Source organism: Anomaloglossus baeobatrachus, chromosome 5 (assembly GCF_048569485.1).
Source record: "Anomaloglossus baeobatrachus isolate aAnoBae1 chromosome 5, aAnoBae1.hap1, whole genome shotgun sequence".
In the NCBI taxonomy this organism is placed as follows: Eukaryota; Metazoa; Chordata; class Amphibia; order Anura; family Aromobatidae; genus Anomaloglossus; species Anomaloglossus baeobatrachus.
Genome location: NC_134357.1, coordinates 540782886 through 540802541, shown reverse-complemented (window position 1 = coordinate 540802541; position 19656 = coordinate 540782886). Strand labels below are relative to the sequence as shown.

The 19656-nt window shown below is 44.5% G+C and overlaps 1 pseudogene; it reads left to right on the top strand.

Moving 5' to 3' along the window:
* Positions 1-15409, top strand: part of LOC142312940 (uncharacterized) — a 61165-nt pseudogene extending 45756 nt beyond the window's left edge.
* Positions 15410-19656: the final 4247 nt, after the last annotated feature.

The following is a 19656-nucleotide window of genomic DNA, read 5'->3' as shown; positions in this document are numbered from 1 at the left end:
ATGAGTTGGAGTGTGCAATGCAGGCAGAGGTGCTGCAAATATCTTTGCACTAGTGGGACTAGACAAAAGTCCAATAGCCACGTTTAGAATGCCACTAGGTACACTGAGTGTTTGCTAGTATAATAGCTTAGTTATAATGAGTTGGAGTGTGCAGAGGACAGGAGGGTACAGTGCCAGGATTGTGGGGCTCTGGGTAGAGGAATGGAAGCCTGCCTTTCTATTCCCTCCTAATGGGGAAATGCAGCGACGAAATCCCTGACCTTAGCTACACAGACGCTGTCTCTGTTTTCAGGACCTGTCACCTACGGCTCTGACTCTGCCGGTATGAGCCCTTAAAAGGACTGATAGAAAGTGCTCTCCCTAAGCTGTCCAGCGCTGTGGATGGAGCGCATACAGCAGTATCGGCGATAGGACTCAGGACGGAGCTGCGCCAGTGATGTCTGACACCAAGGACGCAGAAGAGATAATGGCGTCCGGACGGCCAGATACTCGTTTTTATAATGCAGGGACATGTGACATGGACATCCTATCACACATGCCGTTGCTTCTCTGGCTAAAAGTCCACTTAGCTGTGTGTGTGTCTGGGATTGGCTGACATAATGGCCCTCCCCACTACACGCGCGCGCTTAGGGAAGGAAGACAAGGAAAAAAAAAAAAAATGGCGATCACCATTATACAAACAGGAGTGATCTGAAGGCGCTGTTCCCGCACACTATACACTGAAATTTCATAATAGTGTGAGTCACCGAGTGACTTACACTATTACAGCGGAAAGCCAGCTAGGAATTAGCTGTTTTTTTGCTGCTAGAACCGTTCTCGAACGTTTCTAGAACTATCGAGCTTTTGCAAAAAGCTCGAGTTCTAGTTCGATCTAGAACAGGCCCCAAAATCACTCGAGCCTAGAACTGGAGAACCACGAACCACGAACCGCGCTCAACTCTAGTCAGGAGGTTTTTAAAGTCTTGCCAGAGAGCTGCTCCTGCCCCGTCAAAAAGGGTTCCTCCTTCGGAATTGAATTTGGTACTTGATTGATTATAATGCCACCCTTCAAGCCCCTAGCACAGGTCTCCATAAATATCCTTACTCTGAAAATGATCTTATGAGTAGCTATGACCTCAGCCATGAGGGTGAGTGATTTACAGGCCATATCACCCAAGTCTCCATAACCCAGATTTCGGAACATTAGGGTAGCTTTAAGAACAGATTTGGTGAATTTACCTAAAGTAGCCAAAACTTTCCATAGATACTAGGAGATAGTTCTAGATTCTTTGTGACTTCCCCAAGAATAAGGAACAGGAAAGGCTGCATACACTGGATGTGAGGAATTCGCTGATCCAGTACTTGGAGGCTACTAGACCGTGGAGGAAGCCTCATGCGCTGTTTACTTGGGGACTGTTTTCAGGGGACCAGGAAGGGCCTGGCAGCTTCTAATGGTACTTTAGCTAGATGGGTCAAGGAAGCGATTAGTGTAGCCTATATAGCTCGGAATATTCCCGTACCATGAGGCATTACGGCTCATACCACCAAAGTGGTGGTGATTTCCTGGGCCGAGAAGGCATAGGAACCCATTGAGCAAGTATGTAAGGCTGCAAGGTGGTCTTCCCCTTGCACTTTCTTTTAAACACTATTGTTTGGATTTGTCTTCCACGGTGCATTTAGCTTTTGGTAGAAGGGTCCTACAAATGGTGGTCCCTCCGTACGGTGCCTGAATCTTTCTTGTGGTGCTGTCATGGGGAAAGGAAAAAAAATCAAAATTACTTACCGGTAATGTTTTATTTCCAGAACCCATGACAGCACCACTGCTTCCCCCTTGCTTGTGTTTTTTCGTTTGTTTAGGCAAATGGTACTAAGGCTTAGTTCACTTTTTTTTTCTCTTTTTATCTTTCTCTCTTTTTCTTTTTCTCTCTCTCTTTCTCGCGCTCTCTTTCTCGCGCTCTCTTTCTCGCGCTCTCTTTCTCGCGCTCTTTCTCGCGCTCTCTTTCTCGCGCTCTCTTTCTCGCGCTCTCTTTCTCGCGCTCTCTTTCTCGCGCTCTCTTTCTCGCGCTCTCTTTCTCGCGCTCTCTCGCGCTCTCTCGCGCTCTCTCGCTCGCGCGCTCTCCCTCGCGCGCTCTCCCTCGCGCGCTCTCCCTCGCGCGCTCTCCCTCGCGCTCTCTCCCTCGCGCTCTCTCCCTCGCGCTCTCTCCCTCGCGCTCTCTCCCTCGCGCTCTCTCCCTCGCGCTCTCTCCCTCGCGCTCTCTCCCTCGCGCTCTCTCCCTCGCGCTCTCTCCCTCGCGCTCTCTCCCTCGCGCTCTCTCCCTCGCGCTCTCTCCCTCGCGCTCTCTCCCTCGCGCTCTCTCCCTCGCGCTCTCTCCCTCGCGCTCTCTCCCTCGCGCTCTCTCCCTCGCGCTCTCTCCCTCGCGCTCTCTCCCTCGCGCTCTCTCCCTCGCGCTCTCCTTGATGATCGATACACGGGGTCGCCGCTGCCATCAGCACTGTACTTCAGTCGCCGCAAATCATTCAACTGAAGCTGACAACGGCGGCGGCTCCTGCAGCAGCCGAGATCATCGAGGGGTCTGTGGTCTGCAAGAAGCAGGTGAGAGTACACCACAGGAACGGATGATAGGTGAGAATAATATTTTGTGTGTATGTGAATAATGGCATAACTATTGGGAATTATTGAGAATGGGCTTTTATTTTTTTTCGCTGTTCATCGTGCGGTATGGGTGATTAAGTGGCTTTATTCCTCGGGTCAGTACAATTAGTGATACCAGAATTATATATTTTTTTTTTTTTAGGTTTGGCGACTATCACACTAAAAACGCTTTTTACAAAATAAAGATGTTTTGAATCACTGAATTTTGAAGGCTTTATTTTTATTTTTCTGTCGGCAAAGTCTTGAGGGCTTAGTTTTTTTGCAGGATGAGTTGGAGTTTTTATTGGTACTATTTTGGGCCACACTTTTTAATTTTTTTTTATCGCTTTCTATTCCACAGAATAACAAAAAAACAGCAACTCAGAAATAGTTGGGTTTTTTTTTATGACGTTCACTGTGCTGTAAAAGTGATGGTTTTATTCCACTTTTACACCATAAAAACTAATTTATATGAAAAAAAAACTGTTTTTGCATTGCTGTGTTCTGAGAGCTATAACATTTTTATTTTTCTGCTGACTGACCTCTGCAACAGCTTGGTTTTTGCAAGACAAGATGACATATTCATCCATGATGACAGGATGACAGTCCTCTCTCCTCCTGTACCAGTCTGTTATGTACTGTTAATGATTGTTGTACGTATACCCTTTTACTTGTAAAGCGCCATGGAATAAATGGCGCTATAATAATAAATAATAATATTAATAATAGTCAGCGGTAGCATTTTTATTTCTATATGACTTTTTGAATGCGTTCTTTCCACTTTTTTGTCAGCTGTATTATAAAAAGACAGTTTTTGCTATTTTTTTTCGTCATAGGAAATGAAGGGGTTAAAGGGAACCTGTCATGTTGTTTGTTTGTTTTCTATATTATATATATATATATATATATATATATATATATATATATATATTAAACCGCCCCCAATGTATTTTAAATGATGCAATGGTCATCACTAACATGGTTTTCTAGAAAAAAATCCATGCACTTATCTTAAATAAAAAAAATAAAAAAAAGTCTTATCCTTGGGTAAAACCAGTACAGACTTTTTTTCAGTCATGAGGCCTGCCTAAGGCTGGGAATCAGTCATATCATTTACATTCAAGCAAAATTCTATCTTGAACTTAGTCACACCCCCTGCAGTGTGATTGATTATACACCGGTCCTTTACCTGAACTTCTCTGCTGAGTTCCACCCATTACAGTCACATTTAACCTGTAAGTTAGTGTAACACTGAAGCAGCTCTTTGGTGCTCCTCCTCCCTTCTGGAATGTTACATCACATATCAGGGACCACACTTGATCTATGCTGTTAGTAACACCAGCCCATGCTCCCTGTTCTGAGACTTTAGGGAAGCAGATATTATCAAGATACTGGCGGCTATTAACATCTTAAATAGGCCACACACCCTGATGTGTGATGTAACATCCCAGAAGGGAGGGGGACACCAAGGTGCAGCTCCAGAGCGCTCCTAACTTGCAGGTACTGTGAGGGTGGGGAACAGTACTATGGATCTCCTCTTTCTAGTTTGAGAGCATGGCCGTTAGAATTTATTTTTTTTTGTTTATCTCCCCGAGTAACCCTTAAAGGTCTCCTGTTAGATTGTAAACTGTTTGAATTGCGATTTCTATCAATATTTTATGTACAGATGTTGTAAAATTTATAATTTTAAGGACTTTATTGAAAAATAATTTGGTTTCATTCTTGGCAGATGATGATGATGATGATACCAGCAGTTCAAAAGGACAATGGACGTCTTCAATTTTAAAATCAGATGACATTAATATCACACAAGATATGCCATCATCTTCTCACAGTGGAGATCTATCATCTAAAACAGTTGAAACAGGAATGAAGCCATATTCATGCTCAGAATGTGGGAAAAGTTTTTTATGCAGATCAGATTTTGTTACACATCAAAGAATTCACTTAGGGAAGAAGACATATATATGCGCGGAATGCGGGAAAAGTTTTGGCCTAAAATGGATTCTAGTTAGACACCAGAGAATTCACACAGGGGAGAAACCATATTCCTGTTCAGAATGTGGCAAATATTTTGTTCAGAAATCAGATCTTGTAAGACATCAGAAAGTTCACATGTGAGATATTCAGAATGTAGGAGATGTTTTAAAGAGAAATTGGACCGTTTTTAGACATGAGAGAAGACATAGCAAAAAGATCTCTGAACAAACTTCTTAATCTTATCGATATTAGAACAACAAATATTTTCAAATTGCAAATTACTTTTTCAATATACGATACTTTCCTTCAGGGTGGGAACATCTGCTGTGATCCAATTTTTTTAAGTCACTTTCTGAGCGGAGTATACCCCAATACAATATATGAGAGGTGTTGACTTAAACATTTGCAAAATTCTGTACTCTGTACAAGTATACTAGACTATTGGGATTCATTTATTGATTCTACTACTTTCTCCTACTTACTTTTTTTTGTTGTCGAGGTCTGCCCATCCTGTTCCCTCGTTAAGGCATTAGATAGCCAGGATAACAATTTTACTAGTGCAAGTTCTCAATAACAAACCACTTTTTCTTTTTAAATATATTGCCTTTTTTCTTTAAAGGCCTTGTCCCATGAAAAAAAGTAGATTTTAATCTATTAATCTAAGAAAAAAAAAGTTAGACAAGTGGATGTTTTGTAAAAATATTACAAGAATTTTTTTATTTTTAAATGTGCCCAGGGTATGTACTTTGTAATGGATGTGTCTGAAAGTGCAGGAACATGATCTGATCATATCATATATCTTCTGAGTAGGGGAGAAAGCAAAAGCATACTGTATACAGACAGGATAACATGGGATTCTTTCTGTGAGGTAAAATGTTTTTAAGCGGGCAGGGAAGTGTTTTATCTCACAGACTTTTATTCTCAAATCTATTAATTAAGATGTACTTAGTTCATGGGACAATCCCTTTTTAAGGCCTGCTGTAGCAATTGTAGCCATGATATAGACAAGGAAATTAGGAATTTCCAATCCATCCTATTTTGGAGACAAAGCAGCTCCAGCATAGGCCGATGCTTTTCCAAACAAGGATTTTTGAACAAATTTCTGTTCACAATTTTCTGTGATCTTTATATACTTTTATGGTCTCCAAATTGGGATATTTGAGAGCACAAACAAAATGGTGGGAACTAACAATTTGGAAAAATACACAGAGCCCAGGTTTCTATATTGGCCTCTAGCGTTTCTTCTAGAATAAATCACTTTCTCATATAGTTATGTAGTAATGACTTTGTTAATCATGCTTGTAGGAAGGTTCAGCTGAATGTTATTAATTTGTGTGCAATAAACAATAAATGTCCTACCGCAGTTTTACCACTTATGTCCAGTGTCATTTCTAGTTCATTCTCTAACAAATAAACCTTGTGGTCTCAACCTGCCAAGTATGATTTATTTACAATTGTAGGTAGGGCCACTCAACAGTCAACTACTTTTGCAGCATCCATTGCGAAAATGGCCCAATCCATGGTTATCTGATGGGATCTGAAGGTTTAGGAGATGGCTAATATTTATAGAGGCAGATTTTTCAGGCATAAAAACTGTTTTGTTCTGATTCCTCTTAAAGGCCTGACATAATTGGCTTTTTTCTAGGCTGAATATGAACTTAGATGTATCTTTTGGAATCCAAAATTCATAAAGTATCTTCAGCGTTTCTGTTTACATCCCCAAACAAGGTCCTTTAATCTCTTCACCGCTGAGCCTGTTCTCACCTTCCTGACGAGGCCAAGTTTTACAATTCTGACCAGTGTCACTTTATCAGGTAATAACTATTGAATGCTTCAACGGATGCCAGGGATTCTGAGATTGTTTTTTCGGGACTAATGATGAGCGAGCACTACCATGGTCGGGTATCGTAACGAACAGTTGATGCTCAGATGGTCAGACTCGAGTACCCAGGTATTATTACTAGAGTTGAGCGCGGTTCGAGGTTCTCCAGTTCTAGGCTCGAGTGATTTTGGGGCCTGTTCTAGATCGAACTAGAACTCGAGCTTTTTGCAAAAGCTCGATAGTTCTAGAAACGTTCGAGAACGGTTCTAGCAGCAAAAAAACAGCTAATTCCTAGCTGGCTTTCCGCTGTAATAGTGTAAGTCACTCGGTGACTCACACTATTATGAAATTTCAGTGTATAGTGTGCGGGAACAGCGCCTTCAGATCACTGCTGTTTGTATAATGGCGATCGCCATTTTTTTTTTTTTCCTTGTCTTCCTTCCCTAAGCGCGCGCGTGTAGTGGGGAGGGCCATTATGTCAGCCAATCCCAGACACACACACAGCTAAGTGGACTTTTAGCCAGAGAAGCAACGGCATGTGTGATAGGATGTCCATGTCACATGTCCCTGCATTATAAAAACGAGTATCTGCCCGTCCGGACGCCATTATCTCTTCTGCGTCCTTGGTGTCAGACATCACTGGCGCAGCTCCGTCCTGAGTCCTATCGCCGATATTGCTGTATGCGCTCCATACACAGCGCTGGACAGCTTAGGGATAGCACTTTCTATAAGTCCTTTTAAGGGCTCGTACCGGCAGGGTCAGAGCCATAGGTGACAGGTCCTGAAAACAGAGACAGCGTCTGTGTAGCTAAGGTCAGGGATTTCGTCGCTGCATTTCCCCATTAGGAGGGAATAGAAAGGCAGGCTTCCATTCCTCTACCCAGAGCCCCACAATCCTGGCACTGTACCCTCCTGTCCTCTGCACACTCCAACTCATTATAACTAAGCCATTATACTAGCAAACACTCAGTGTACCTAGTGGCATCCTAAACGTGGCTATTGGACTTTTGTCTAGTCCCACTAGTGCAAAGATATTTGCAGTACGTCTGCCTGCATTGCACACTCCAACTCATAACTAAGCCATTATACTAGCAAACACTCAGTGTACCTAGTGGCATCCTAAACGTGGCTATTGGACTTTTGTCTAGTCCCACTAGTGCAAAGATATTTGCAGCACGTCTGCCTGCATTGCACACTCCAACTCATTATAACTAAGCCATTATACTAGCAAACACTCAGTGTACCTAGTGGCATCCTAAACGTGGCTATTGGACTTTTGTCTAGTCCCACTAGTGCAAAGATATTTGCAGTACGTCTGCCTGCATTGCACACTCCAACTCATTATAACTAAGCCATTATACTAGCAAACATTCAGTGTACCTAGTGGCATCCTAAACGTGGCTATTGGACTTATGTCTAGTCCCACTAGTGCAAAGATATTTGCAGTACGTCTGCCTGCATTGCACACTCCAACTCATTATAACTAAGCCATTATACTAGCAAACATTCAGTGTACCTAGTGGCATCCTAAACGTGGCTATTGGACTTTTGTCTAGTCCCACTAGTGCAAAGATATTTGCAGCACGTCTGCCTGCATTGCACACTCCAACTCATTATAACTAAGCCATTATACTAGCAAACATTCAGTGTACCTAGTGGCATCCTAAACGTGGCTATTGGACTTTTGTCTAGTCCCACTAGTGCAAAGATATTTGCAGCACGTCTGCCTGCATTGCACACTCCAACTCATTATAACTAAGCCATTATACTAGCAATTTATGCTGCCAGTTTAAGGGCCGTAGTTGCATTGTCAGGGATATTTATTCTTTATTATTCTGCTGTTAATAAAGCTAGACCACCGCTGCAATTTACACCACCTCTCAATTTTTACTACCACATTTTCAGTGCACAATCTTGTCGCAATCAACATGAGTGGCAAAATGACAGATGCTGGTGGAAAGGGGAAGAGGCGTGGTGGAAAAGGAAAAAAAGGTTTTGTCTGTGGGGAAGGTGGCAAAGCTCCATTATCATCTGCTGAAGATAGACCATCTACCAGCAAAAGTAAGATGTCTACTACTTACCGTGGACAATCCGATGTGCTCCCTTTTTTACGGACACGAACAACAGGAACAAAGGTAGATGATGGCCAAAAAAGGAAAATGCTTGAATGGATCTCAAGTGGTCCAACAAGTGCCCTCTCAGCCACTTCATGTACCGCATCCAAAAAACACCAGTCCTCTGAGTTTTCATCCCAATCAAACTTGCTTTCTCACAGCTCTGAAGTCTCCATCAGCCCTGCACAGTATGGTGGAACTGAGATGGCTGAGTCTGCAGAGCTGTTCAGTCACACTATAGCCTGGGAATCAGAGGTCTGCTCCCAAGCTACAGTGAGTACAGAACAGGAAATGGTCTGCAGTGATGCCCAGAACCTTTGTGACTCTGATTCAGGCCGTGAGGACCAAGTTTCTGAGCATAATGTTGATCCTTTGTCACAAACTGTAACACCTGTGGTTATAGACAATGAGGAACATACTGATGAAGATGAGACGCAGATACCCGATTGGGATGACAACTTAAATATTCGGTCAGGGCAAGAAGAGGCTCGGTCTGAGGGGGAGGGGAGTGCAAACACAACAATTGATGATGAAGTTCTAGATCCCACCTACTGTCAACCCACAGTCAGGCACTCGAGGAGGTCAACAGAGGTGGTGGAGGAGGATGCAACTGATGACGAAGTTACCTTGCGCCTTCCTGGACAGAGTCGGAGTACTGGTAGCACGTCTACAACTACATCCTCAGCCACCACTCTGCCTCTGAGCACTAGTCGGGGTGCATCAACAGGTCGCATGCCCTCTAAGCCTTGCCTAGCCTGGTTCTTTTTTGACATCGCAAAAGATCGCCCAAATTATGTGATCTGTAAAATTTGTCATGGTTCTATTAGTAGAGGTCAAAACCTCAGCAGTTTGACAACTTCTTCCATGAATCGTCACATGAATAAATATCATATGTCCCAGTGGGAAGCTCACCTTGCTGCAATGCGGCCTAGCGGAGCGAACCATCCACTGCCTGCCCCTTCCAGTGCATCCGTGCGCTCTTCATCTTCTAGGACTGTGGGGACAGCTGTCACACCTGTTTTTCCACGCACAACTTCCACCACTGTAACCGCAACAGGCAGTTTGCTTGGTAGGTCGTCAGTTGGTTTGGAAGGGGAAACAAGTGCGTGTGTACAGCTCTCTCAGACATCGATAGCACCAACGTTGGATGAAGGCAACATCAGGTCTCCGCCTGCACTTTCCTCACAAACCTGCATTTTTCCAGGGACACCCTACTCAACACCGTCTACACACAGCAGCCAGATCTCTGTCCCTCAGATGTGGTCAAATAAAAGGCCACTTCCTGCGACCCATGACAAAGCTAAGAGGTTGACTCTATCCCTCTGTAAGCTCTTGGCTACCGAAATGCTGCCTTTCCGCCTAGTGGACACACAGGATTTTAGAGACCTTATGTCTGTCGCTGTGCCCCAGTACCAGATGCCTAGTCGCCACTACTTCTCTAAGAAAGGTGTGCCCGCGCTACACCAGCATGTCGCACACAACATCACCGCTTCCTTGAGAAACTCTGTGTGTGAACGGGTGCATTTCACCACCTATACTTGGACCAGTAAGCATGGACAGGGACGTTAGATGTCGCTGACTGGGCACTGGGTAACTATGGTGATAGATGGTGAAGGGTCTGCTGCACAAGTCTTGCCGTCCCCACGACTTGTGTGTCAATCCTCTGTCTGTCCAAGTTCCGCCACTGCTTCTGCCTCCTCAACCTCATCTGGGTCCTCCACCTCCGCCCCAAGCCTGCCTGGTCAGGCCACCAGCGTTCTCACTGCGCAGAAGGAATCACGCACGCCTCATTACTATGCTGGCAGCAGAGTGCAACGGCATCAGGCGGTCTTTAGCTTGACATGTCTTGGGAATAAGAGTCACACAGCTGAGGAGTTGTGGTCAGCTCTGCGGTCCGAGTTTAATAAATGGTTGTCTCCGCTCAACCTGCAGCCTGGTAAGGCCGTGTGCGACAATGCTGCAAACCTGGGTGCGGCCCTTCGCCTGGGCAAGGTGACACACGTGCCTTGTATGGCTCACGTGTTGAACCTTGTTGTCCAGCAATTCTTAACACACTATCCCGGCCTAGATGGCCTTCTGAACAGGGCACGAAAACTGTCTGCTCACTTCCGCCGTTCAAGCGCCGCAGCTGAGCGACTTGCATCGCTCCAGAAGTCTTTCGGCCTGCCAGTTCATCGCCTGAAATGCGATGTGGCGACACGCTGGAATTCAACTCTCCACATGTTACAGCGACTGTGGCAGCACCGCCGAGCCCTGGTGCAATACGTCATGACGTATAGCCTGGGCCAACGAGATGCAGAGGTGGGGCAGATCACCCTGATGGAGTGGTCTCAGATCAAGGACCTATGCACCCTTCTGCACAGTTTCGACATGGCGACGAATATGTTTAGCGCTGACAATGCCATTATCAGCATGACAATTCCAGTCATTTACATGCTGGAGCACACGCTAAACACTATTCAGAGTCAGGGGGTGGGACAACAGGAAGGGGAGGAACTACAGGAGGATTCATATGCGCAAGACACAACAACATCACCAAGGTCCAGACGTTCATCATCACCAACGCGGCAGGCATGGGACCATGGGGGACAGGGATCAACAAGGGCGCATGGTAGCAGGCTAAATGTTGAGGAAGGTGCAGGAGAACATGAAAAAATGGAGGACGAACTGTCCATGGACATGGAAGACTCAGCGGATGAGGGAGACCTTGGTCAAATTTCAGTTGAAAGAGGTTGGGGGGAGATGTCAGAGGAAGAAAGAACGGTTAGCACCTCTATGCCACAAACACAGCGTGGACTTGGTCCGCATGGCTGCGCAAGACACATGAGTGCCTTCTTGTTGCACTACCTCCAACATGACCCTCGTATTGTCAAAATTAGAAGTGATGATGACTACTGGATTGCCACACTATTAGATCCCCGGTACAAGTCCAAATTTTGTGACATAATTCCAGCCATAGAAAGGGACTCACGTATGCAGGAGTATCAGCAGAAGCTGTTACTCGATCTTAGCTCGGCTTTTCCACCAAACAACCGTGCAGGTGCAGGGAGTGATTCTCCCAGTTGTAACTTGACAAACATGGGACGGTCTCGTCATCTTCAACAGTCTACCCGTACCAGTAGGACCGTATCTGGTGCTGGTAACAGCAATTTTATGGAATCTTTTCATAATTTTTTTAGACCCTCCTTTGCAAGGCCACCAGAGACAACAAGTCTGACACATAGTCAACGGCTGGAGAGGATGATACAGGAGTATCTCCAAATGAACATCGATGCCATGACTTTGCAAATGGAGCCTTGCTCCTTTTGGGCTTCAAATCTAGAAAAATGGCCAGAGCTATCCAGTTACGCCTTGGAGATTTTGTCGTGTCCAGCTGCCAGCGTTGTCTCTGAACGTGTCTTCAGTGCTGCTGGGTGTGTGCTGACAGAAAAGCGCACGCGTCTGTCCAGTGACAATGTGGACAGACTGACGTTCATCAAAATGAACAAGTCATGGATCCAGAAGGAATTTACTACCTCTGTGTCATCCTGGGGAGAGTAAATGCTTGTGGATTTGGAATGTGCTTGATGCAAATCAAAACATCCTGTATGCAACTAGGGCACAACTGCTGCCACTGATGGGGTGTCTGTGTGGGGCCCAATTTTTGGAAAAAAGGGAGACTCCGCTTGGAGTAACCCTTGATTGCTGTGTTTTTTATAAATGATCCAAGATGCATAGAGCTGGGATCAGGAAAGACTTTGCTACCTACCCCGGAGTCATCCTGGGGACGGTTAAGTATGGCGTATTTTTGAATGTGCTTGATGCAAATCTAGCTGTGAAGTGTACAACTAGGGCACAAGTGCTGCCACTGAAGGGGTGGGTGTGTGTGGGGCCCAATTTTTGGAAAAAAGGGAGACTCCGCTTGGAGTCACCTTGCGGTGTTTTACATGATTTTAGAAGGGCGTGCCATGCCTATATCTGTGTGTCCTCCACTTTTTCCTTGTCCTGCTCTTTTGTTTTCGCATGAGTATATGTCCTTGTCACTTTCCCATGTGTTTGTGTTGTGTTGTGAGTTGTTTGTCACCTTTTGGACACCTTTGAGGGTGTTTTCTAGGTGTTTTTATGTGTTTGTGAATGCCTGCCATTGTTTCCTATGCGGTTCGAGTTCGGTTCGTCGAACGTTCGACGAACCGAACTCGAACGGGACCTCCGTTCGGCGAACCGACCTCGAGCCGAAGCGGGACCGGTTCGCTCATCTCTAATTATTACATTGTACTTCAAGATAGGATTTTTTTTTTTTTTTTGGATTTGTGATAATTTTGGAAACTTGGTTAAATTTTTGAAAATGTTGCATATTGTAAAATTTTAAATTTTTACATTTTTATGCCCTTAAACCAGAGTTATGTCACACAAAATAGTTAATAAACAGCATTTCCCACATGTCTACTTTTATCTCAGCGCATATTTTAAAACATACATTTTTTTGTTAGGAAGTTAGAAAGGTAAAGTTTATCAGCAATTTCTCATTATTCCAACAAAAATTACAAAACCAATTGTTTAGAGACCACATCACATTTGAAGTGACTGTGTGGCCCATGTAAAAGAAAATACCAACCAGTGACACCATTCTATAAACTGCACCCTTCAAACTGCTGAAAACCACATCCATGAAGTTTTATTAACCCTTCAGGGGATTCAGAAAAACTAAAGCAATGTGGAAGATAACCATGAAATGTTACTTTCCCACAAAAATGTTACTTAAGCCCCAAATTTTGCATTTTCACACAAGGTAAACAGGATAAAATGTACCATCAAATTTGTTTTGCAATTTATCCTGAGTGCACAGATGCCCCAATATATGGTGGAACACTACTGTTTGGGCGCACGGCAGTGTTTGGAAAGGAAGAAGCGCTATTAGAATTTTGGATCAATTAACAAACGAACCGGATCACCACATGTAATCCACTTGATCCTGAACGGATGATCCCAGGTGAGGACTTTTAACGGTTCATATAGAATAGCAAATTATCCAGCAGATCACAGGCATTTTTCTTAAATTCTTCTGTATTGCTTACATTCTAATTAGTCACAGATGGTATCTAGCAGATAAAGGGTATAGTTCATCCTAATCCATCCAACGCGTTTCAACACAATACAATGTCATAAAGTCTTATTCATGGATGTTTAGTCTACGGAGTAATAACTTTAAATACCTTACAAAAAAAAACATGATGCATCAGGTACGGGGTTTGCAATCAATTATCCCCCACACCTAGTAAATACATCTGTGGACCCAATAAAAATGTTCCTTAAGAGACAATGAAGAGATAATGTTTATTATCTATAATTATTTAATTAATATTTAATTCACAGTGTTCACTATATTGTAAAACTGATGTCAGTGTGATGCCTCAGGTCGGTGCGAGTTTGTAGACACCAAACATGTATAGGTTTACTTGTATCTAAGGGGTTAAAAAAAATTCAGAAGTTTGTCCAATAAAAGTGGTGCACGTTTTGTGCCATTTTCCGAAACCCGTAGCGTTCTCATTTTTCTTGATCTATGGCTCAGTGACTGTATATTTTTTGCGTCTCGAGCTGACGTTTCTGATGGTACCATTTTTGCGCAGAGGCTACGTTGTGATCGCCTGTTATTGCGTTTTGCGCAAAAGTTTCGGCGAACAAAAACCGTACTTTTGGAATTTTTTTGCCGCAACGCGATTTACTGATCAGATTAATTGATTTTATTTTTTGACCGGGCATTTCTGAATGCGGCGATACCAAATGTGTATGTATATTTTTTTAACCCTTTAATTTTCAATGGGGTGAAAGGGGGGTGATTTGACCTTTTTAGGGTTTTGGTTTATCATTTTTTTTTTTTTTTAATTTTTTAAAACTTTTTTTAACTTTGTTTTTTTTTTTATTTTACAAGTCCCCCTAGGGGGCTATAACGATCAGCAATCCGATCGGTCTGCCATATTTCCAGATCACAGCTACAAAGCTAAGATCTGCAGATATAGTGCTTTACTTTCAATGACTGCTGTATTCCGGCATTGAGAGTAAATGACTCAGGAAGAACAATCTCCTGAGACCGGTGAAAAGACCTAGCAACCTTGGGCAAATAAGCAGAGTCAGTACGAAGAAACACAAGATCCTCAAAAAACTGCGTATAAGGGGGGTTAGCAGAAAGGGCGTGAAGGTCGCTAACTCTTCTAGCCAAAGTGAGGGCCACCAGCAAGGCTACCTTAAATGTCAGATACTTCAGAGGGGCATCAACCAGGGGCTCAAATGGAGGTCCTGTCAGGAAGTCCAAGACTAGATTAAGATCCCACGGCGGGAAGACCAAACATGGCACAGGGCGAGCCCTTTGACAAGAGGAGATGAACCTCCTAACCCACCGGTTGCTGGCTAGGTCTGCGTTATATAAAGCCCCCATGGCCGACACCTGTACCTTCAAAGTACTGACAGGGAGTCCCAGCTCCAACCCCGACTGAAAAAACTCCAACATATCCCCCACCGGAGGAACCTCTAAAGGACTTCTCCCGGAAAAGCACAGAAACTTGCGCTAAATTCTGGCGTAAAGTTTGGCGGTAGCTGGCTTCCTACTCCGCAATAGAGTTGAAACCAGGCCCGAGGAAAACCCCAGCCCCTCTAACAGATGCCTCTCAAATTCCAGGCCATCAAATGAAGGCCTGGAAGGTGACGGTGGAGCATAGGGCCCTGGGAGAAGAGATCCCACCTCTCAGAGAATTCAAGGGTCTGCTATTGACAATTTCTGGAGCCAAAAAAAACACGGCCTCCGAGGCCAAAAAGGAGCCACCAGAATCAACCGTACTCCGTCCTCTCGAATCTTCCACAGCACAGCAGGAAGCAGAATCAGAGGGGGAGGCATACAAGAGGCCTTGACGCCAGGAGACCTGGAAGGCGTCCACCACCCAGGGATTGGCGTGAGGGCTGAGGGAACAAAAATGGGAAACTTTCCTGTTGGCTCGGGTGGCAAACAGGTCCACAGTAGGTGATCCCCCAAAGCCACACTATTTGACTGAAGACCTCCCCATGCAGACTCCATTCCCCTTGGCGTACCGGACGTCTGCTGAGGAAGTCGTCCTGAACATTGTCTACCCCACGTATGTGTAGTGCCGTTAGTGAAGAGAGGTGTACCTGTATTTGCTCCGTAACTGTCAGGAGGGAGGGAGATCTGGTGCCCCCCTAATGATTGAGGTATGAGACCGCCACCCTGTTGTCAGAGAGAATCCTGACATACGTGCCCTCCAGAAGAGGGAGAAAGGAGTGAAGAGCCTTTGCCACTGCGCTCAACTCCTTGAAATTGGAAGAACCGAGTCATTCCTGTCGGTTCCAGGCGCCCTGAGCCATGTGATCCTGTAAATGAGCCCCCCACCCCCATGCACTGGCGTCAGTTGTGATGTCGGAACACCTCAGAGACCAGGGGACCCCAGGTGACAGATTCTGCGTTTGCAGCCACCAGTGAAGGGACAGGAGAACATGCGGTGGAAGGGTAATGTTGCCTTCTACATGCCCGTACAACCGTCTCTGAGCCCTCAAAGCCTCCCCTTGCAGGATACGTGTATGCAGCTGATCCCAGGGGACTGCCGGGATGCAAGCTACCAGGGACCCCAGTAGGGACATGGCCTCCCTGAGTGTGAGGACTGGACGTGACAGAACCACAGAGACCTGAGTAACAAGACTGGATATTTTCTCTGGGGGCAGCAGGCAAGGCTGAGCACGAGAGTCCAGGACAAAGCCGAGGAACAATTGGCGGGTGGAAGGCTCCAATCGGGACTTCTGGAAGTTGATTATCCAACCGAGCCCAGTCAAGATGTCTATCACTGTCCTGACTTGGGACCTGCAATGGAATTCTGAATTCCCCACTATGAGGAAGTCGTCTAAATAGGGAATCACTAGGATCTCCCTCTCGGGGATGTGAGCCATCACCTCTGCCACCACCTTTGTGAAGACATGTGGAGCCATTGCTAGACCGAAGGGAAGGGCTCTGAATTGAAAGTGTCTTATCTTGCCACGAAGAGGAAGCACCATCCGGAGATACTTCTGGTGGTCCGCATGAATTGGAATATGATAATAGGCATCTTTTAAGTCTAATACTGCCATGAAACACCTGGGATACAACATGTTGATAGCGGACTTCACAGACACCATCTTGAAATGTTGGTACATAAGATGGCGGTTGAGTTTGAGAATAATCCTACAAGAACCGTCCGGCTTCTGGACCAGGAACAGCGGGGAGTAGAAACTGCAGCCTTCTTCTCCTTTAGGTACTTCTATGATGACAGACTTTTGGAGAAGACCTTCGATTTCTTGCTGTAATGCGAGCGGTCATTCCCCCGACTTGCCAAACGATGTAATCATTAATGACCCCACAGGGGTCGAACTAAACTGTAATTTCAATCCATCTCTAATGATGCCATGAATCCACACACTGGACGAGATATGCCAGGCAGAAAAAAAAAGGAGGAGAGACTACCTCCAACTGGGCTAGAGGTATCATCTGGCCGGCCTCTTACCGGAGGTAGAGGTGCCGAAAGAGAAGCCAAACCGCTTCTTTTTGGTACTTCCGCTTGAACTAGGATGGAGGGTAAGCTCGTTTCTCTGGGTTGTCCCACTGATCCCTAATCAACCTCTTAACTTTTTCATGGACTAGAAAGGTGCGACGTTTCTTGTGCTCCAGACCACTGAACATAATGTCCTCAATGGATTCTGGGCCCCTCGCATCTACAAGGCCCATTGTCGCCTTGTCTGCCTGCAGAAGATGACTGACTTCCGTAATGGGGAAACACTATTTACCCCTGACGTCCTCTTCCGAGGATGATCCCGAGGAAGATAAGGAGGCCCCTGATGCAGAATCCGACGCCTCTCCTAACTCCCGTTCCCGTGGGGCAAAACATTAGAGGATGTAGCTCCGGCAAGCAAGGGGAAGCCTTTAAGGGATTCCCGAACCTCCTCCCGAATGACGTCCCTGAGGCTATTGGTGAGAGCCGGTGCTTCCTCCGCTAACATGTGCTGAATACAAGCCGGACATAATTTCTTCTGTGATGACTCCTGTAGTTATCATGAATTACTTTCGGTTTCACTCGGCCCAGAGCCGAATTAAGCAGAAAATTAGCATATCTGCTGTTTACAGCTGTATAACTGTGATCAGCAGATGTGGCAGAGCGATCGGATTCCTGATCCCTGTAGTCTCATAGGGGGACTAGTAAAAGTAAAAAAAAAAAAAAAAAAAAGTTTTAAAAAATTAAAAAAAACAAAACCCTAAAAGTTCAAATCACTCCCCTTTTGCCCCATTGAAAATTAAAAAAAATAAAAAATATACACATTTGGTATCACCACGTTCAGAAACACCCGATCTATCAAAATATAAAATCAATCAATCTGATCCGTAAACGGTGTAGCGTCAAAAAAATTCCAAACGCCAAAATTACGTTTTTTTGGTCGCCACAAATTGTGCAAAATGCAATAATAGGCGATCAAAACATAGCATCTGCGCAAATATGGTACCGTTAAAAACGTCAGCTCGAGACGCAAAAAATAAGCCATCACTGAGCCATAGAACCCGAAAAAATGAGAACGATATGAGTCACTGAATATGGTCTAAAATGTGCGCCTTTTTTCAAACTTCCAATTTTTTTAACCCCTTATATAAAAGTAAGCCTATACATATTTGGTGTCTACGAACTCGCACTGACCTGATGCATCACACCCACACATCAGTTTTTACCATATAGTGAACACAGTGAATAAAATATCTCAAAAACAATAGTGCTATCACGATTTTTTTTGCAATTTTTCTACATTTGGAATTGTTTTTGCCGTTTTCCATTACACTATATGGTAAAACGTATGGTTTCATTTAAAAGTTCAGCTCGTTCCGCAAAAAATGAGCCCTCACATGACCATATTGACTGAAAAATAAAAAAGTTAAACCTCTCTGAAGAATGGCGGAAAAAAAAACGGAAAGTGAAAAATCGGCCAGTCGTGAAGGGGTTAAAGGAATAGAGGAACAACTAGCAAGCACTCTCTCTGAAACAGATTTGAACGGGATTAAAACCAAAACACAGAGTAACATTACAGACTTTAAGAAGAATCTCCAAGCCCGCAAGGAATCCAAGTTTCTTAGAGATCAGGACGACTACCTGAAAGGGTCTACAGATGACGTTTCTCCGAAGTAGACAACGTCCCAGACGCTATGGACCATCCATCTCTTAAACAAACTCAGACAGCGAGCCAGGCTCACATTGCTCAGCTCATTTTTTAGGCCAACGTCGCCAGCCACAGGCAAAACAAAGGGGGGCAGGAGAAAAACCAAGTACAACTTACCAAGTTCAGACACGTTCACAGGTAGAAAAAAAAGATAGCCAGGACCAAATGTGCACTACTGCACTAAAAATTCCAAACTGTACTATAATTAAAATTTGAGATTTTTGTGCAATTTCTTGAGCTACCCCGCCACATCAAGGCAAATCTCATTGGGGCAGTCCTACACTAAAATATTTGTATAAAATGTGCTATGCGGCCTCACATATGGAAAAGTAGAACTGTTCTTAGCAGCACCTACTTGGTCTTTTTCAATCCCATACCCATGACTGAATCATGGCTGTGGGCGGGACAGGCCCTAGCAAATGCTGCTTAAAGTAAATAGTCTGTGGACAGGGCTTGATGACTGAATGTGAACAGCTACCAATTGCCAAAATCAAGACAACTGCAATATAACCAAAATTGGGGTGCCCGGCAAGGTGGGGGTCAGCCACCGACCAATTCAATGAAAAAAACAAGATAGCCTGCACTAAAAATTCCAAACTGTACTATTATTAAAATTTGAGATGTTTGGCAAAAAATTGCAATTTCTTAAGCTACCCCGCCACGTGACGGCAAATCTCATTGGGGCAGTCCTATGCTAAAATATTTTTATATAAATTGTGCCATGCTGAATTTTTAGTGCAGTAGTGCACATTTGGTGCTGGCTATCTTGTTTTTTTCCATTGAATTGGTCGGTGGCTGACCCTCACCTTGCCGCGCACCCCAATTTTGGTTGTATTCCATCTGTCTTGATTTTGGCAATTGGTGACTGTTCACATTCAGTCATCAGGCCCTGTCCACAGGCTATTTACTTTAAGCAGCAT